Here is a 19,706-nt window from a genome sequence, read left to right on the forward strand (position 1 = left end):
AAATGTTAACCCTAACTGAAAATAAAAAACAAACAAACAAAAACAAATAAACAAATAAAAAAACAAGAATTGTACCCTATCAGAGGATCCCAAAACTTAATTTTGTTATAACCCAAGGCTAGGAATCAATACTATTTATTCTTTTAGTCATCATTCATTCATTCATTCATTCACAAATTTATTGAGGGTTTCTTTCTTAACAAGTAATTTTCTAGGATCTGATGATATAGTGTTAAACAAGACAGATTTACATCTCTATGGAATTTAAAGTCGAGGATAGAAATTATTCAAACTTTTTCTATAAAGGGCCACAGAACAAATATTTTCACCCTTGAAGTCCTTACAGTATCTTTAGCAGCTACTCAACTCTACTATGTTAGCACTAGGGCAGCCATAGACAACACAGAAATAATGAGTGTATTCTAATAACATCTATTTATGGACTCAAATTTGAGTTTTTTTAATATCCATGTCTCACAAAATTTTATTTTTTCTTTCGATTTTTTTCCAACCACTTATTTATGTAAAGATCATTATTTTTGCAGCTCATGCAAAAACAAGTGGTATACCTGAATTGGCACATGGGCCAATAGTTTATCAGCTCCTGGTCCAGAAGGAAAAGCAGATATTAAACAAATAATAATTCTAACAAACATAGGGTTACAAACTGTTACAAGCACAGGGTTGTAAAGCATAACAGGGGGCCTAATTGAGCTTGGGGAAGAGGGATTGAACTGATGTTTAGTTCATGAAGAATGAACGGGAATTATTTCACTTATTCAGCACTATGTGGCTGAAAGCACTTTCCAAGAAACTTCTTTGGCAACATGTAATTTTTCTTTCTTTTTTCTTTTTTTTTCTTTTTTTGGTCCACCTCTCTACAATCCAGCCAAACTTTTTTTCCCTATGCCTGTGCCTCACAGAATCTGACTTTCTTACAGTTTTTTTTTTTTTGTCAGAAAACATTAATGCATGTGAAGTTGAATTGTAATTAGGACTTAAAGCCAGTTATCACAGTATTTTATATTTGCAACATATACTGATGGATTATGAGATAATGAGTTGGGTTTGTAATTGTATCCTTATGGATAATTCTGATCATTTTTTCTGTACACTTAGACCACTGGCCTCGGTTTTTGTTTAAATTTTCTAGGTTTTGTCTTGTCAGCTATTATATGTCAAGTATTATCAAAAGGTAGTATTTGAAATATAGAATTATTCTAAAACAAACCAAAAAAAACAACAACAACACATTTGACTACCCTTAAGCCAATAATCAGAGGAAAAGATACTCATTTATTTAAATTCCCATAGTGTCAGTGCTACACCATAGGCTTTCTGCCTACCTTGAAAGCTAAGCATGGTGACTTGCTCAGCAGAGAAATGAGTAGCCTTCATGGTTAACATGTGTTTGCTGAAACGCCTCTTGTGCCCACTTTTCATGACAGGGCTAGCTGCTTTTTGACAATCAGCAAACTTCAGAAACAATTCAATCCAATGTGAGTCATTGCTCTAGTGACCAGAAACAGATCTCTCTTTCGAGAGTCTCCTTTATTGCTATGTATGTTTCTTGCTGTTGTTATTTTGAATCATTTGAAATCATGCTAAAAATGCCATGGATTATTTTGTCATTCAATGACGCAGAGTAGGCATGTGTCTTGGATACCTTAAGAAGTTGCCAGGCTAATCTAAAACCCAGAAACCTGAATTAGATGATTCTGCTAAACAGAGCTGCTGGACAGATTGAGTTAGACACATCCTGTAAATATCCTACCTTAATTTTTATCAGGTACTATGATAGGCACTTACATGTATTACCTAATTAATCTTAATAACAAAATATAAAGTCGGAGAGTCATTGAAGTTAATGATTAAGACCAGAGACTTAGTTCTAGACCATCTAGCTTTATTGGTTTTTGACCTTGGGCAGTAATTTCATGCTTTGCATTTTAGTCTCCTCATCTGTACAATGGAGATAATTCCTCAAAGGTAGTTGTGATGATTATAAGAGATAATTTTTTAAATGCTTAGTACAGAATCTGTACATGGTAAACACTAAATACAAGATAGCAACTATCACTCTTAACAGATTAGGAACTGAAGTACAAAGTGTTTCCCTCACTTGCCCAAATTCACATGGGTAGTAAGTGAGAGAGCTGAGATTTGAATTTAGTCTGACTCAAGAGACCTTATGCTTCACAACCACATTATTATCTTTATCGTTATCACTCTCTTTATTATTATCTATAATTAATAGTCTCAGCAACAAGCCAAAGGAAATCCTCGACAACCATACAATGTGGGGTTTGTGTACATGACCATGAGAATTATTTTTAGTCACAGTCATACACAAGAAGAAAAATCACTATAAGTATGAGGAACTTTGGATACAAAGTGACCAATAGCTTACACCTTTGTTAACAAAGATAAACTTCCTCTTAACTTCATAGGCCATGGAAGTAGCCAATTAAAATAGATTGAAGTCAAATAATTTATTAACTTATAAAGACTATTTATAGGAGTAGAACCACAACTCAACAACAATAGCAACCACAACAACTGTAAGTTTTAACTCGGAACTCTTAAGCCAGGGCCCACTGACATTTACAGTATTCTTAAATGGGCTTACAGTCTATGAACTCCTAAAATTTGTGTGCCATATTTGGGGTGTTTAAGTTTCATTGTAAATGAAAGAGGCTATGACCATCGTTAGATTCTCATAGGGGTTTGTAACACAAAAAAAGTTCAAGAACCACTGGTTTAAATTTAGGGCTTTCTATCTAGTCCAGTTACCAAGGTGGTTCCCCAGAAAGCCTGGTGAGCAACTGATGAGGCACCCCTTCCCTATTACATTTTTTGCTTTGTAATTCTACTCCCTTGACTAGTCATTCAAGAGAGCAGAGGCATTTAATTTCAGATAAAAGCACCCAACACAATGCTTTATATGTGACAAACAATTAGTGAGTGATAGTTGAATCTTGATTTAAATCTAGAGATAGGATATAGTTGTGAAGTTGGTCAACTATAGCCTGCGCCCATTTTTGTAAATAAAGTTTTTATTGTAATATAGCTATGCTCACTTTCCATTTTGTCTATGCCCACTTTACTGCTACAGTGACAAAGGTAAGCAGTTGTGACAGAGCATATGGGCCTCAAGGTCAAAAATATTTACTATCTGACCTTTTATAGAAAAGGCTTGTGGACTTCTGATATAGTTGAAAGAATCTCTGTATCATAGTCAGACTGAGCTTGAGGTCTGGCTCTTCCATTATTTGCGTGAACTTACATAAGTCATTTAATTTTTAACCTGTTTTTCCTGTATAAAATAGGGATAACATTTCACTTTGGCTACTCTTTGTATCATTATTATCAAGATCAAATGTGATAATATATGCAAAAGTTAAATGTAGACTACTAGTTTTATTAACAGCAAGATGACCATCCTTAGTTGCCTACACATGGTGACACATTATTTCTCAAGAAGTGATGGAGAAAAAGAATTTTAAGGGACTAAATACAATAGCAATTACATATATGCCACAAAATTTTCTCTGTGGAATTTGCCTCCCAAAGCATTAATGATTAAGTGTTAATTATTAGGGAAGGAAAACAAATATTTTCTGAATAAATTGCCAAATAAAATATTGAATAGAAATAACATGCTCCAAATAAATTTTTTAATTCAAATGTCTGTTCAGTTTGAGATTTTGCTCTTGATTTTAGGTTTTGAGGTTCATGGCCAGAGATAAAAAACTAAAGGCTGAGACAATGTGGTTTATAAAATATGAGCTCTATCTGATTTAGATAGTCTGGAAGAACTTCTTAGCCTCTGAATTAAAAAAAAAAAAAAAAAAGTCTTACATTTGTGATTATCTTTAATAAATGCTTGAAATTTAAAACACAAATATCATGGCTTATGCACCAATTTTAGTGAAGAGGTAAATGAATGGATGATTTATTTGTAATCTCACATATCCACTTAATATCTATTTTGGTTAAAGAGAAGGTCCAAACTCTCCTAAGAAAGACTCAGTATTCATCCCTTCTTTTCCCACAATTCAAGCATTACTTGAGAAATTAAAAATATACATATATTTTCTCTCTAGTGAATTATAGCATATTATTTTCTCATAGATTCATTGAAATAGATAGTTAGTTATTGGTTTTCAATCCTTTAATTCTATCAATGATATTATTTGGTTTAGTACCAAATAATATTTTAAGTTACCTTCTTCTCTTGTTGGAAGAGGGGTAGAAGAAGACCAAATCAGGAAGAAAAAACTCACTTCTGGGAAGTAAGAGAATTAGTAATAAGGAAGTTCATAGGGTGCTTGTAGGGTTAAGAATTTCTGAAACAAACACAACATATGCAAGAAGGATTATAACCAGATTTGCTAAGCAATTAAGCTACTTGAAAATATACTAAATAATTTTAGTGACCAATTTCTATCTCACTATAGATGGACCAATCTAGTAAATTGGGAAAAAAGAGGCTAGGCCTAGATCCTGTTTCCATCTTCAGAAATTTATTACTTATTGGAAGGTATGATGTGTCTCAAAGATTTGAAGTGGGGTTTAGAGAACTACTCTAAAAAAATGACAGATATCAAGTCAGTAATCAAGGGCCAGGATGCAGGACTCAATTGAGAGTCTCAGCAGGACATTGCTGTAGTAATGAATAAGCTCCAATTTTTTTTTTCTATCTTTATATTGCTCCTCTCAAATGCAAGGCCAACAGGATGAATACATGTAGCTTGGATTGCATGTTTATTACTTGACTAGGGGGAAGACAGAGCACTCTGATTAGGGCATATGCCCAACCTGAGGCTACACCCAATGGGAGACAGCTAGTCACCAAAGGAAATCTGGGTGCTGTTAGCAAAAGAAAGAGGTATGGAGCCTGGGGTCACAAAACAGTAACAAAGATACCTGCTTCTTCGGGTTGTTAAATAGAGAAAAGTGGCAACATTTTAAAAACATGTATCACAGAGACAACCACTTTAAAACAGTAGCTGAGTAGCAGCCTCAATCTAGCCTCTTCTAATTAATAGAAAGCAATTAAAACATCATCCCTGTATGTGTGTGTGTTGGGGGCGGGGGTGGGGGTGGGGAAGGTGGGCAGTTCTTCCCTCAACTCAAGGCATAGTTAGATTTTGTTGTGTGAAACAGAAACTACCTGAATACAGCTAGGAAGACATTATTTACCATTCTGTATATTTGCCCCAGTCCCAAAAAGTCTATGATGTGTACAACTGGAATATAGGGCAGCTACCCTCTTCTGCATGAGTACTATCTTTGAATACTATCATTGCTATCCTGCTGCACTCATTCCAAAATAAGAAGTCACCCCCAAACAACTGGGCAAGACAGAGGGGTCATGGGTACTTGAGACACAATTCTGAGAGACAATAACTATTGGTTGCATTTTGTTGAATCAGGAAATTGAGTTCACATAAGCAAGGCATTGTAAGTGGTGGTGGAGGCAGAAAGAACACTTGTAGTCCTACAAATTAGGTATTGTAGATGTTCTTCCACTCCATAAATGTGAGGCATCAGAGAACCAGCCAATTGGAATAGAAGAGTGAGAGTTACCATAAATCAGGATTTGAGAAACTGTAGGTCAATAAAAGTGACTTGACAAGCAACAGGCAGAATGCAGGTGAAACCAATAATTCCTCTATTTCTTTTGCATTAACTGGATCTGGGAAGCTCTCTGTTCATTAACACATAAGGGAAATGAAATGTGACTGTGGTCTGTGAAAACCATTGCAGAACAATGCAAAATGCTTTTAGGGTTAGTGAGGTATTATATTGAAAGTACTTTATATTTGAGTACAAAGAGGAAGCTAATCTAGAATAAACAGAGGCAGAGCAAACTTCTGAAAATGACCAATTAAAGGACCTTGAGGACATTTTGGGAAATGGGTTGGTATCAACTGGTATCCATAATAATTGATCAGGATCCAATTTGCACAGTCTCTACATTTATAACATATCCATCTGCTTGGTTGACTCTGGCCATCTTTGTTCATTCTTTCCACAGTTCCTGGGTAAGTGCTTCAGCCCCCCCTGTTTTATCCATTTCTAGTCATTCTTATCCCAAACTCTACGTGGGATTGTATTGGGATGACTAGCAGAACCTCTCAAACAGTTCCATATGCCAGTCCTGGCATTACCACCCATTTCCACTGATCCTTTTCTGAGGGTTCCAAGTCTTTTCAGACTTTTAATCTGGGTTCCTGTGGTTTTTCCCCTTAACTGCTCGTGGCCTAATAGCCTTTCTTCCCCCTGTGGCTCGGTTTTTATAGCCTTGCTCGAAAGCAGATGCTCTGGCTCTTTCCACAATGAACCTTGCCAGTTTCATGGCACTTTCTTACTGCTTTTGGCTGTAATTTTCAACTTTCCAAGGCCCAATTGTAAGACATCATGTGGGACAGACCCAAGAGGAGGGATATGGTGAGTGGGTGGGGGAAGGGGAATATGACTAAATTTATTCTCAGGACATAAGTCACATTTTTTCATCATTAGTTTTTACACAGTTCAGATGCCAATTGACTAAAATGAACACTTTTCCTATGAGATGGGAAGGATATTTATCAGTGGTGACTGTGCTTTTAAGGAATGAAATTCAAGAGATCTACTTTTGGCAAATGTTCTGTCTTTAATCTTTACTCCTGCATGTCTTCTGTTTACCTTCCAGTTAAGAGACTGTCTGCCATCTCCCTGCACGTTACCTTTAAGTTGTTTCCAGCTGCCTTTGTGTTACCTATACCTGTCCTTGATTTTTTGTTCAGAATATGAACCAGTTTACTATTAACATAGGGTGATTTTTTAATATACTCTTTTCCCTTTTCCCTTTGCCTCCCTTCTCTTCCTTACATACAACTTCTTTTATGAAAGAGGCCAGAAAGATGGGTCAGAAATTTTAAAAAGGGCACATCGACTGGCCACGTCAACTCTGAGAAGTGATAATGATTATCCATTGGCTTTTTATTGTGAAGCAGAGTGGAATGAGAGAACAGGAGGTCATGATGGAGAGAGTCAAGACAGAGAGTGGAGGTCAGCCTGCATGCTGTTAGGTGCACCACTTTTCTTGGTTTTACCTTTATACCAGTTTTTCTTAAGTAGGGACAATTTTGCGATGTCTGGAAACATCCTACAGTGAATAGAACAGCCCTCCCATTACAAAGAATCATCTAGCACAAAATGTTAAGAGTGATGAGGTTGACATATCTATTGTATCTATAGCTAATTACAGCCATGATTATGTCCTGAGAGACTTTATTGCTAGCCCCTTCGGGAGCTTCTTCTCATGAATTTGATCATTCACCACTCACCCCTTAAGCCTGAAACCAAAAGCAAGTCTACAAAGCAAAAAGTAAGTCATTTAACTTCTCAGTCCCATGGCATATTGCTGATTTTCTTTCCTATTACTCCCTGGCATCTATGGCTTCTCTAGGTTTCCTGGTGTAAAAAGTGCCCCCTGAATACGTGAACTCAAACCCAAATTGGAAAGGAAAGAAGGAAAAAGAGAAAGTTTCAGTCAAGATGGAAGAGTATGATAATGCTGTTTGCCTCCTCCAACAACCACATTAAAATTACAACTAAAATGTAGTACAATTGACCTAGAGAACTATTTGAAGACTAGATGAACTAAGGATACAAAGAAGAAGACAACTTGAGACTGGTAGGAGAGGCAGAGATGCAAAATGGCCTGTCCCTGCACTCATGTGTGGTGGTCAACACGGCCAAATCTGAATTTCTGCTGGCCTGGTGAGCTCCCCTTGCTCCATTTGGTGACTCCCTGAGACTCTGCCCTACCTAATTTTTACATCATCAGAGGCTTTTGGGAGGTTGGCAAGCCGTCATTGTTGCCTCATGCTACCGATATTCTTGGACAACTCTTGGGGGTCTATGGGCCCCAGATGGGTGACACTGGCCTCATTTCTCTCTGAGACTTTTTTCAGAGCAGCCTTAGGCTCAACACTGGTGCCTAATCTCCATCTGCATTAACCCACTAAACATCATTCACCCCATGCTGGTGATTCCTGATACTCCGTCTACCCATCTCCCATACTACCCCTACTACCTGAGGATCTTTAAATGACTGGACCTTATGGACATCTGTCAGGTGGTAGCAGGCCTTGGGGTTCCCTGGGCCTTTTGTTAAGCTGCCCCAAATCCAGTACATGTGACATCCAGCCTCTATTTGTAGTATGGCTTCTCCTATGCACCTCCAGGTCCAACACAGGCAGCAACCAAACACAGATCACTTTGTAGCTCCCATCAGATAGCCCCAATGATCGTAGGAAGCAGCTGACCTTAGAAGAAGCCCCTTCTAAGGGGCCCCAGAACCAGCACACCCAGTGGCCAGCTTCAAACCAGAGTAGTACACCACCCAATTAGTTCTACAAGTGGTGCATTTAAAGGGTGATCTCAGCAGGTACCTGAGCCTATAGGGCCAAATCTCATTCTGTGGGGGGCTGAGCCCCTGCATAGCAGCTTTGAAGCTGTGATCATGGCCAATCCTCATAGCCAGTCAGCCTGAGGGTCAATCCCACCCACTAACATGCCAATAGCAATCAAAGCTCAACTACAATAAAAGAGCACACACAACCCACACAAGGAACACTCCTGAAGCATATGGCTCAGGTGACCAGGGAAACTACACCACTGGGCCCCATAGGACACCTACTACATAAGGTCACCCTGCTAAGACTGCGAGATGTAGCAGATATATCTAATACATAGAAAAGAACACAGAGAGGCAGCCAAAGTGAGAAAACTAAAAAACATATCCCAAACAAACAAACAAACAAAAACAGAAGAAAACTCCAGGAAAAGAACTAAACAAAATGGGTGCAAGAAATCTATCAGGTACAAAGTTCAAAACAGTGGTTATCAGGATGCTTAAGGAACTTAGTGAGAACTTCAACAAAGAAACAGCAAGCATAAAAAAGATATAAAAACCATAAAAAAGAACCAGTCAGATATGAAGAATACAACTAAAATGAAGAATATACTAGAAGAAATCAACAGCAGATTAAATGAAGTAGAGGATTGAATCAGAGATTTAGAAGACAAGGTAGCAGAGAACACCTAATTGAAACAGCAAAAAGAACAAAGAAGAATAAAATGAGGAAGGTTTAAGGGACCTCTTGGACAACAACAAATATAACAACATTTGCATCATATGGGTACCAAAAGGAGAAGAGAGAGAAAAAAGTATTGGAAACCGATTTGAAGAAATAATGACTGAAAACTTCCCTAACCTGGTGAAGGAAATAGACATACAAGTCCAGGAAGCACAGAAAGTCTCAAAGAAGATGAACCCAAAGAAACCCACATCAAGACATATGATAATTAAAATACCACTTTAATGACAAAGAAATAAATTTTGTTTTTGTTTTCTTTTGTTTATATTTTATTATTGGCTAAAAAGACTTCAATATGCAAATGTATTTCTTCCAAGCGATGCCCCAATGTGATCTCAAGAGTTACTTTCTTTTGTGGAAACTTCCTTCTCTTAGTTGTAATTTTCAAGAGCCTGAGCCATGAAGAGTTTACTCAAGTTTTGGGCAATGAATTTTTTGATGTTCTGTCAGTTAGTATTAATCTGGTCTGCAATGAGTAGAGAATCCATCATGGCTGGAGGCTGTAGTGGTTTGAAAAGTTTAGACAGATCCTCCTCAGAAAGTAGGGGTTCTCCTCAATCTTGGAACTGCATAATTTCCTGCTGGTGACACTGCTAATACTTGTGTTTCTGCTGCTGCTGCTATTTACTTATGTTCCTCATATATATATTTAACTATATCTAGGCTCATTTCATACACTCTGTCCATCAGCAATTAAAGATTCTTTCCCAAATGATTGCTCATAGCAAGACTGAGCAAGTCATGTTTATTAGTCACAGCTAACTTCTCAAGCTCTCAAATTAGGATTAGATGTGAATTTTTAATTACAATCGGCACTTTTTCAAACATGTGGTCAAAGGTGATATTTCTTCTTTTCAATGCTTTAGGAGAAAAATCCTTCTTTTTATAATCTATCAGTTTAGGAGTCATTTTCTATGCCTTCAATGAGAGAGACCCTAGGGATTATTATGAGATTGTAAATGAAAATGACAGATTCTTCAATGACATTCTGGTAACTGAATCGAGAATCCAGGGGCATCTGGGTGATGAAGGAGCCACAGTATGTGAACTTGTACCAGCCCACGTGAAGATGGTCAATATTTACATAATAAAGAGTTAGCATCATTTCCGTCTGATGTTAAGTTTCATCAAAGTCAGATCACATTCTGTGTGCTATAGGAAAAGAAAGCAATTGGTAATTTCAAACTGATTTTCTACAACCAGGCCCAAAAGAACTCCGTGAACTACCTCAGTTCCTTGTACTTTTTCTTGATAAAGTTTGATTCTCTTTAATACCACTAACCGATCTATCTGCACTTGATTAATGGCTGAATCTCTGGACCCATCTTTGCCTTTGCCTTTGCCTTTGCCTTTGCCTTTGCCTTGCCCTGTTGCACCAGTGATGAAACTGGAAGAGATGGTGGTAGAGCTGGTGCCTTCATTGTGGGACACTGTCTTTCCAGCCAGACAACAAGATAATCTTAAAAGCAGCAAGAGAAAGGCAGTTAGTTACATATAAGAGAGCCCCCATAAGACTGTCAGTTGATTTCTCAACAGAAACTTTGCATGCCCAAAGAGATTGCCATGAAATATTTAATGTAATGAAAAGCAAGGACCTACAACTAAGATTACTCTACCCAGCAAAGCTATTATTTAGAATCAAAGAACAGATAAGAAGTTTTCTAGACAAAACAAATAAACAAACAAACAAAAAACAAAAACAAAAAAACAACTAAAGGAGTTTATCATCACCAAACCAGTACTACAAAAAATTTTAAAGGGACTTCTTTAAGAAGAAGAAAGAGGGGAGAACATAAATATAAATAATAAAACAGCAACAACTATGTACCTATCAACAGTCACTTTAAACGTAAATGGACTGAATGCTCCAATCAAAAGACATAGGGGAGCTGAATGGATAAGAAAATGAGACCCATACATATGTTGTCTACAAGAACCACTTCAGATTGAAAGACACACACAGACTGAAAGTAAAGAAATAGAAAAAAAGATAAATTTATGCAAACGGAAACAAAAAAAAGCTGGAGTAGCAATGCTTATATTAAACAAAATAGACTTTAAAACAAAGGCTATTAAAAGGACATTTCATAATGATAAAAGGATTAATCCAACAAGAGTATATACCCCTTGTAAACATTTATGCACCCAACATAGAAGCACCTAAATGTATGAAGCAAATACTGACCAATATAAAGGGGGAGATTGACAGTAATAGTCATAGTATAGACATTTAATACACCATTGATATCAATTGACAGACCTTCCAGTCAGAAAATCAACAAGAAAACAGTGGCCCTAAATGATGTATTAGATCAGCATGATTTAGTTGGTATTTTTAGAGCATTTCACCCAAAAGCAGCAGAAAACATTTTTCAAGATAGACCACATGTGAGGATACAAAACAAATCTCAATAAATTTAAGATGATTAAAATCATATCAAGCATCTTCTCTGGCCACAATAGTATGAAACTAGAAATCAATTATAAGAAAAAAAAAAACTAAAAAACACACAAACACATGAAGGCTACATAACATGCTACTACATAATGAATAAGTTAACAATGAGATCAAGGAATAAGTCAAAAGGTACCTTGAGACAATTGAATCAAAAAACAAATCTATGAGACAGAGCAAAATCAGTCCTAATTCATAGCAATACAGGCCTACCTCAAGAAAAGAGAAAAATCTCAATTAAACAATCTAACCTTACATACAAAAGAACTAGAAAAAGAACAACAAATGAAGCCCCAAAGGAATAGAAGTAAAAAATAATAAAGACCAGAGTGGAAATAAATGAAATGGAGTCTAAAAAAAACAATATAAAAGATTAATAAACGAGAACTGGTTCATTGAAAAGACAAACAAAATGAAAAAATCTTTAACCAGACTCATTAAGAGAAAAAGAGAGAAGACCCAATGAAATAAATTCAGAAATGAAAGAGAAGAAGTGACAACAGACACCACAGAAATACAAAGGATTATAAGAAAATACTACAAACAATTATACATCAATAAATTTGACAATCTGGAAAAAATGGATAAATACCTAGAAACATACAAATTTCTAAGACTGAATTAAGAAGCAACAGAAAATCTAAACAGGCTGATTACTATTAACAAAATCAAATCAATAATCAAAAAACTCCCAAGAAACAAATGTCCTATACCGGATGGCTTCAAAGGTAAATTTTACCAAACATTCAAAGACGAATTAAGAATTATTCTCAAACTATCAAAGCATTCAAGAGGAGAGAAGCCTCCCAAGCTCCTTTTATGAGGCCATCATTACCCCGATTCCAAAGCCAGAAAAAGACATTACAAAAAGAAGAAAATTATAGACTTATAGTCTTCATAAACATACATGCAAAAATTCTCAACAAAATATCTAAAAATTGAATGCAGCAATATGTTAAAAAGTTCATACACCATAATCAAGTAGGATTTATTTCTGGGATGCAGGCTTGATTAAATACCCCCCAAATCAATTAACATGAAACATCACACACAAAAAAATAAAAGATAAAAATCATGATTATAGCAACAGATGCAGAAAAAGCATTTAACAAAATCCAGCATCCATTTGTGATTCAACTCTCAGCAAAATGGTATTATAATGAACATACTTCAACTAATAAAGACCACATATGACAAGCACACAGCTAACATCATACTCAATGCTAAAAAGCTAAAAACTTTTTTTGTTATGATCAGAAACAAGACAAGGATATCCATTTAAAACACTTTTACTCAATGTAGTATTGGAAGTCCTAGCCACAGCAGTAAGACAAGAAAAAGAAATAGAAAGGCATTCAAATTGGAAAGGAAGAAGTAAAATTGTCATTATTTGCAGATGACATAATACTATATATAGAGAGTCCTAAAGAGTCTACCAAAAAACCGTTAGAACTGATAAATGAATTCAATAAAGTAGCAGGATACAAAATATTCTGGAATCGGTTGCATTTTCATATCCCAGTAAAAAATTGTCAGAAAGTGAAATTAAGAAAACAATTCTATTTACAATTGCTTCAAAAAACACATAAAATACCTATGAACAAATTTAACCAAGAAGGTAAAAGATTTGTACTAAGAAAATTATACGACATTGAAGAAAGAAATTTAAGAAGATACAAATAAAGGGAAGCACATACCGTGCTCCTGGATAGGAATAATTAACATCATTAAAATATCCACACTACCCAAAGCTATGTATAGATTCAGTGCAATCCTTATCAAAATACCAATGACATTTTTCACAGAACTAGAACAAATAATCCTAAAATTTATATAGAACCATACAAGACCCCAAATAGCCACATCAGTTTTGAAAGAGAAGAACAAAGTTGGAGGTAACATGCTATTTGATATCAAACCATAATACAAGGCTATACTAATCAAAACAGCATGGAACTGGCATGAAAACTGACACATAGATCAATGGAACAGAAGAGAAAGCCCAGAAATAAATCCACACCTACATGGTCAATTAATCTATGATAAAAGAGGCAAGAATATACAATGGTGTAAAGATAGTCTATTCAACAAATGGTGTTGGGAAAACTGAATGGATGCATGCAAAAAAAGTGAAACTGGATTACCTTTTTATACTGTATATAAGAATAGACACAAAATAGATTAAAGACTGAAGAGTAAGACCTGAAACCATAAAACTGCCAGAAGAAAACATAGGTAGCAAATTCTCTGACATTGCTCTTAAGAATATTTTTTCTGATATGTCACCTCAGCAATTTAAACAAAAGAAAAAATGAACAAATGGGACTGCATCAAACTAAAAAGTTTTTGCACAGAAAAGGAAGTGATCAATTAAACACAAAGACAACTTACTGAATCGGAGAAGATATTTGGCAATGATACTTCTGATAAAGAGTTAATATCTAAAATTTACAAAGAACCTATGGAACCCAGAAAAACTAACAATCTAATTAAAAATTGGGCTGAGGACCTGATTAGACATTTCTCCAAAGAGAACATATAGATGACCAATAGATATATGAAAAGATGTTTAACATCAGTAATTAGCAGAGAAATGCAAATGAAAACCACAATGAGATATCACCTCACACCTGTCAGAATGTTCATCATTAATAAATCAACAAACAACAAGTGCTGACGAGAATGTGGAGAAAAGGGAACCCTTGTGAACTGTTGATGGGATTGCAAATTGGCACAGCCACTATGGAAAACAGTATAAGGACGTTCCTCAAAAAATTAAAAACAAAACTACTTATTATCCTAAAAAAACCGAAACACTAATTCGAAAAGATATATGCAACTCTATGTTCATTACAGTGAAAATTTACAGAGGAAAGTACTTTCTGGAATTTACCTATTATGATTATAAAAATAAATTCTTCTGTTGTATAAAAAGAAGGGAAAATAATGTGAGGTTTACATGAGAAACTTCAAAGTCTAATGGAGTAAGAAGGCAGGATTTGGTCTATTTGTTTAAAACTGTTTAACTTTTTAGGTCCAAGGAGTGATACAAATACCAAAAGGAATGATTTCCAAGAGGAAGAGAAACTTTTGATGGTTGGCCTAATAAAATAAAACTACACATTAGTAAAACTGATTTCAAAGATGATTCCAACACTACTGCACACAGATGAGCCTTCTAGCTGGATCCTGTCCAACCTCAACGGCTGTGCACACTGTAACCACCATGTGTTATCTGCAAACTAGATCGTTTCTGTGTGGGAAGGACCAGCAAGCTTTCTTGGCCAAACTGCTGCCATAAAACACACTAGTGATTTGGTTCTTCATGTTTTTAAGGATATTATACTTTGATGCACAGTATACATTTGGTATCAAGTTGTCCAGAGCACTATCACAAATAAATTAATATTTTACCAGAATCAAGTTACATTTTGTCAGGTTGTTTTGTGTCACTGCAAATTATTGCTCTGCAATGCAAACTGCTTAATTTTTTTTTTTTAAATCTTAAGCAAAAGAATAAAATGTGTAAACACTCTCATTAGGAATAATTTGCCTTTAACAATTTATATGCATCAGTTACTTTTTGATATAATCTGTGAAAAGCAAAAGCATCATGGGATCTCTAAAAGAACTGAGAAACTAAATGTCAGAACTGCATTTTTACACTTGGCTAGAGAAATTCTTGCCTCATATTAAACACCCATGTTTCAACACCTAGAGTTTGCTTTGGAGACTTACAAAGAGTTAATACAGCTTATTTGGCATCAGATATTGTTATAATGGGCTTTTACTGATGTAATTAAAATTTGTTTATAATTAATGCAGATGAATTGGTTTCTGCACAATGATAGTTAGGAGATTAACAAAGGCCACATTTTGGCAACAGAACTACATTCTTTTCCAAGTACTATGGGACCTTATCCAATGAATGTCTGTCCAATCCGGCTGATTCTTCAGAGATGCCATATGGCACAGTTATGCATTCTGACTCTTTTTTCTAAAAGGCAGCCATGTGACATAACTGATCTTTAAAACGTTGTCAGAAGGCATTACCTAGGTAGGCTTCGAGCTGCTTTCCAAAAACTTAGCAAGCACGGAGGCTATTAATTATGAGAAAAGAAATGTGCATGAACACACTGTAAACTTGGCACTCTTTCCTCTTTAGTTACAGCTGATCATCTCCCAGATTGTTCTAGCTGGGAAAGTAAGGAGCCTTTTTTTTAAAACTTCCAACAATAATATACACAGACACATATTATGCTTTAAAACATCTATGCACAATTTCATTATAAAATATCTGTGCACTTGACTTTAACATGCACATATTTTGCCACCTGTGCTTTCACTATATTCACTGATTAAAAAAAAGAAAAGAATAAAAACACAATGCTAGTTACAACTAAAATTTTCAAAACAGTTTAGTATACCATTATTAAAATAAAAAGAATTTTCTATTTGTGATGGTAGTTGATTTCTAGCTGACATCTATACCCTCTGTATTAAATTTTGGATGGTAGAAAATATAAATAGCTCAAGTATTTTTTTCTGATTTACTCAGAAAATTAGTTTATGCAGGGGAGAACATCTATTTAAAACTTTCCATTTTCATATGTGTGCTTAGAACAAGTTGGTTGCATTAGTTTCTCCATTTATAAACACAAATGTGCAGAACTTCAGAGAAAAAAAAGAAAAAGAAAAAGAAGAGAAAGGAATACAGAAGTCAATGAAATCAGTGGGTTTCATGCAGCTACAGCATCAGTGAGAACTACCTCTGGATTTGGTGCTCACTACTCCTAACCTACTTCTACTCTGTATTTATTCTGTTATCATTTACTGGACTTCTCCATTCAAATCTCAAATTCAAGGTGTGTAAAATTGAACTCCCACAAATTCTTACCTTCCATAGCCTTTATTTTCTCTGTTAATGGCAATTCCATCTTTTTGGTAAATCAGTTAAAAAACATTGCAATCATCTTTGACCCCTCTCTTTCTCTTTTACCCCCCATCCAATTGAACTGCAGATCCTGTGAGCTCTAGATTCAAAATATATCCTAACTTACCTTACTTATCACTACTTTCACTGCTAAGAGCCTAGGGCTAGGCACTATCATTTTTCTCTGTTATTGTAATAGCCTCCTGTTTTCCTGTTTCCACCCCTCATTGCCTACACTGTGTTTCCATGGTAGCAGCCCCAGTCATCTTGTCAAAGTAAATGTCAGACCATGTTGCTTCCCTGCTCAGACTCCTTCAATGGCTTCTGAGTTCACTTTGAATAAAAGTCCTCACCAGGCCTACAAGGCCCTATACAATCAAGTCTCTTGTTTTGTTTTTTTTTTTCCTCTGTACTCAATCCGCTACCCTTTGCCCTTGGCTCACTCCTTCTCCACTTTCATTGGCTTCAAACAAGGTATGCGTATAGCATGCACCTCCTGCCTTGGGCTTCTGCACCTACTCTATTCTCTCAGTGGTATTTTGGGGTGAGCTCCAACTGGCCTGTGAGAGTCAATTGTTGAATTTTCAGGAACTGTACTAATCAGTTGTTATATCAGTGGTAGCTGGAAATCAGCCAAGGTGGGAGTATTTACACCAAGGAAACTGGAAAACTCTAAAAATCAGGTCTCTTCATGCCACAGAGAACCTGTTAAAATTTACCAGAATACCACTGTATCTCTCCTTCTGGAATGAGCACCTCCCAAATTTCTCCTCAGGTATGAGCACCTCCCAAACTTCTTCAGGTCTTTACGTAAGAACTTAGGAGTGAGACCTCCTCTGACTACCTTATTTAAAATACAAAAAACTTTAACTCCCTAACTTTCATCCCTTTATTATTTTTCTTCATTAAACAGATAATTTTGTAATTTTTATATTTATTTCTTTATTTTTAGTTTATTGTCTGTCTCCCTGCAGTAAAGTATGGAATGAATACATAAAAGAATGAATTTGTACTCTATCTGGTTATTCTGCCAATAACCAGATCATATCCACCAGAGTTCTATGTCACCATATAATGCCTGAAACACTAATAGTAAAAAAAAAAAACTATTATTTTGAAATAATTAATTTTATTTAAAATAATTTTTATCTCATGGAAGAATTGCAAAAATAATATTTTAAAAAACCCTTTTTTATACCCTTCATTCAGATTTAGTAGTTATTAACATTACCTATCCATCTATCATCTATCTATCTATCTATCTATCTATCTATCTATCTATCTATCATCATCATCATTTATCTATCTATTATTTATCTAGCTATCTAATCTATCTATCTGGCTAACTATCTGTCCATTGCCTATTTATTATTTTTTGCCAGAACCATTTAATGTACTTTGTCCACTTTATGACTCTTTACACATAAATGCTTTAGTTAGAATTGTTTCAGTAAAAGGCCATTCTATTACGTAACCATAGAATTATGGTCAGCCTCATGAAATTTAACATTGATGCAATAGTCTTATTTAACATACACTACATATTTAAGTTTTGCCAACTGTTCCCAAAATATTCTTTTAATTTCTTCTCTACAGTCTAACATGTAATCCAGCGACATGAACTGCATTTAGTTATGCCTTTTTATCTTTAAAGCAGGACACCAAAAGTAGTCCTGAAATTGTTTCTCAGCCTTTCTTTGTCTTTTTTGACCATTTGGAAGAATATAGATTAGTCATCAATATAGAATGTCCTTTAGTTTGAATTTGTCTAATATGTCTTCATCATTAGATTTAGATTATACACTTTTGGAGAAATACCTCATACGTGATATTATGACCTTCTTCATGTATCACATTAAGAGGCATATGATGGCAGTTTGTCCTACTATTGACAATGCTTTGATCGATTGGCTAAAGTGCTATCTTCCAGGTTTCTCCTCTATGAAATTATCATTTTTCTCTTTGTAACTAATAAGTAATCTAGAGAGGAATACTTTAAAATTTTATAGTATCTTGTTCTTCTTCAAACTTTCATCCAATTGTTTTATAATCTATTGATGATTCTTGCCTTAATAAATTATTATTTTGATGGTTGCAAATGGTAATTGTTAAAATTCTCACTTTTTTTTTTTTTGCATTTATTATTTGTCATTCTATTGTAAGGAAGACCTTTCCTTTTTTTCTTTATTTATTATCAGTATAAACTAATGAATTCTTACTTTATTTGATGGTTACAATCTGTTATTGTCATTATTTATTTCGATCTAAAATTATCCCAGCTGGCTAGTAAGCATTCCTTAAAATTGACTCTTATATTGCTTTGATATGCCCCATTTTTCTTTGGATCAATTCTGCACATTTTTGAATAACAAGATTTTCTGGGCTAATCTTGTACTTTTCTGCACTAACTCTGGAATCAGCCATTTTTCAAAGGAGCCCTGATTCCTTTTAGTGAAGAATAACATTTACAAATATTAGCCTTGGGTATTTTCATTGCTACTAAGGTATCATTTCTTCTAGGCCTTTCAGCAGATAGAATTGAGGAAAATAAGAAATTGCATGTGAAGCAGAAATATATGTGTGTACACACACATACATACATATATATAGATGTATATGTGTATATACACCCATAAGTATAATGTACTAAGATTTTTGGAACACACATTGTACATGTGTGTGCATATGGTGTGTGTGGTGTAAAATCATGAGTTAATGATAATTCAAATTCCAAATTAACTCCTAAGGGTTCTTTTCTGTTTTCCACCATTACATATTTGTATCTTTGTTCTCTTACAGTGAGAATCCTATCTCTCAAGAATATTAACATACTTACTCATTTGGTCAATCCTATAATACACACTAAATATAGTTTCAGATTTACTATACCCATATTGGTATGGAAACAAAAAACAAAATTTCTAGGTAGAGTTTAAGATTTGTTTGAGATCTTTTTTGGTGTTTATAATGAAGATTTATAATTAAAGTACTGTGTTCAAAAGCTACTTGGTTCAGTTTTTTTTAACTCCTTCGAAGTGGTTATGTTATTTATTTGTAAAACATTTAGGTCTTTTTGTTTTTATTTGTGTGCAACTTGACATTGTTCCTTCCATCCTTGTTGATTTTATTTCAAAATTTAAATATACAAGACATTAACATAATT

The 19,706-nt window shown here is 35.0% G+C and overlaps 1 pseudogene; it reads right to left on the reverse strand.

The window, feature by feature from the left end:
- Nucleotides 1-9,526: 9,526 nt before the first annotated feature.
- Nucleotides 9,527-19,706, reverse strand: part of LOC120614322 (eukaryotic translation initiation factor 3 subunit H-like) — a 96,353-nt pseudogene continuing 86,173 nt past the window's right edge.

The sequence above is a fragment of the Pteropus medius genome, unplaced genomic scaffold, assembly GCF_902729225.1.
Source record: "Pteropus medius unplaced genomic scaffold, Ma_sr-lr_union100, whole genome shotgun sequence".
In the NCBI taxonomy this organism is placed as follows: domain Eukaryota; kingdom Metazoa; phylum Chordata; class Mammalia; order Chiroptera; family Pteropodidae; genus Pteropus; species Pteropus medius.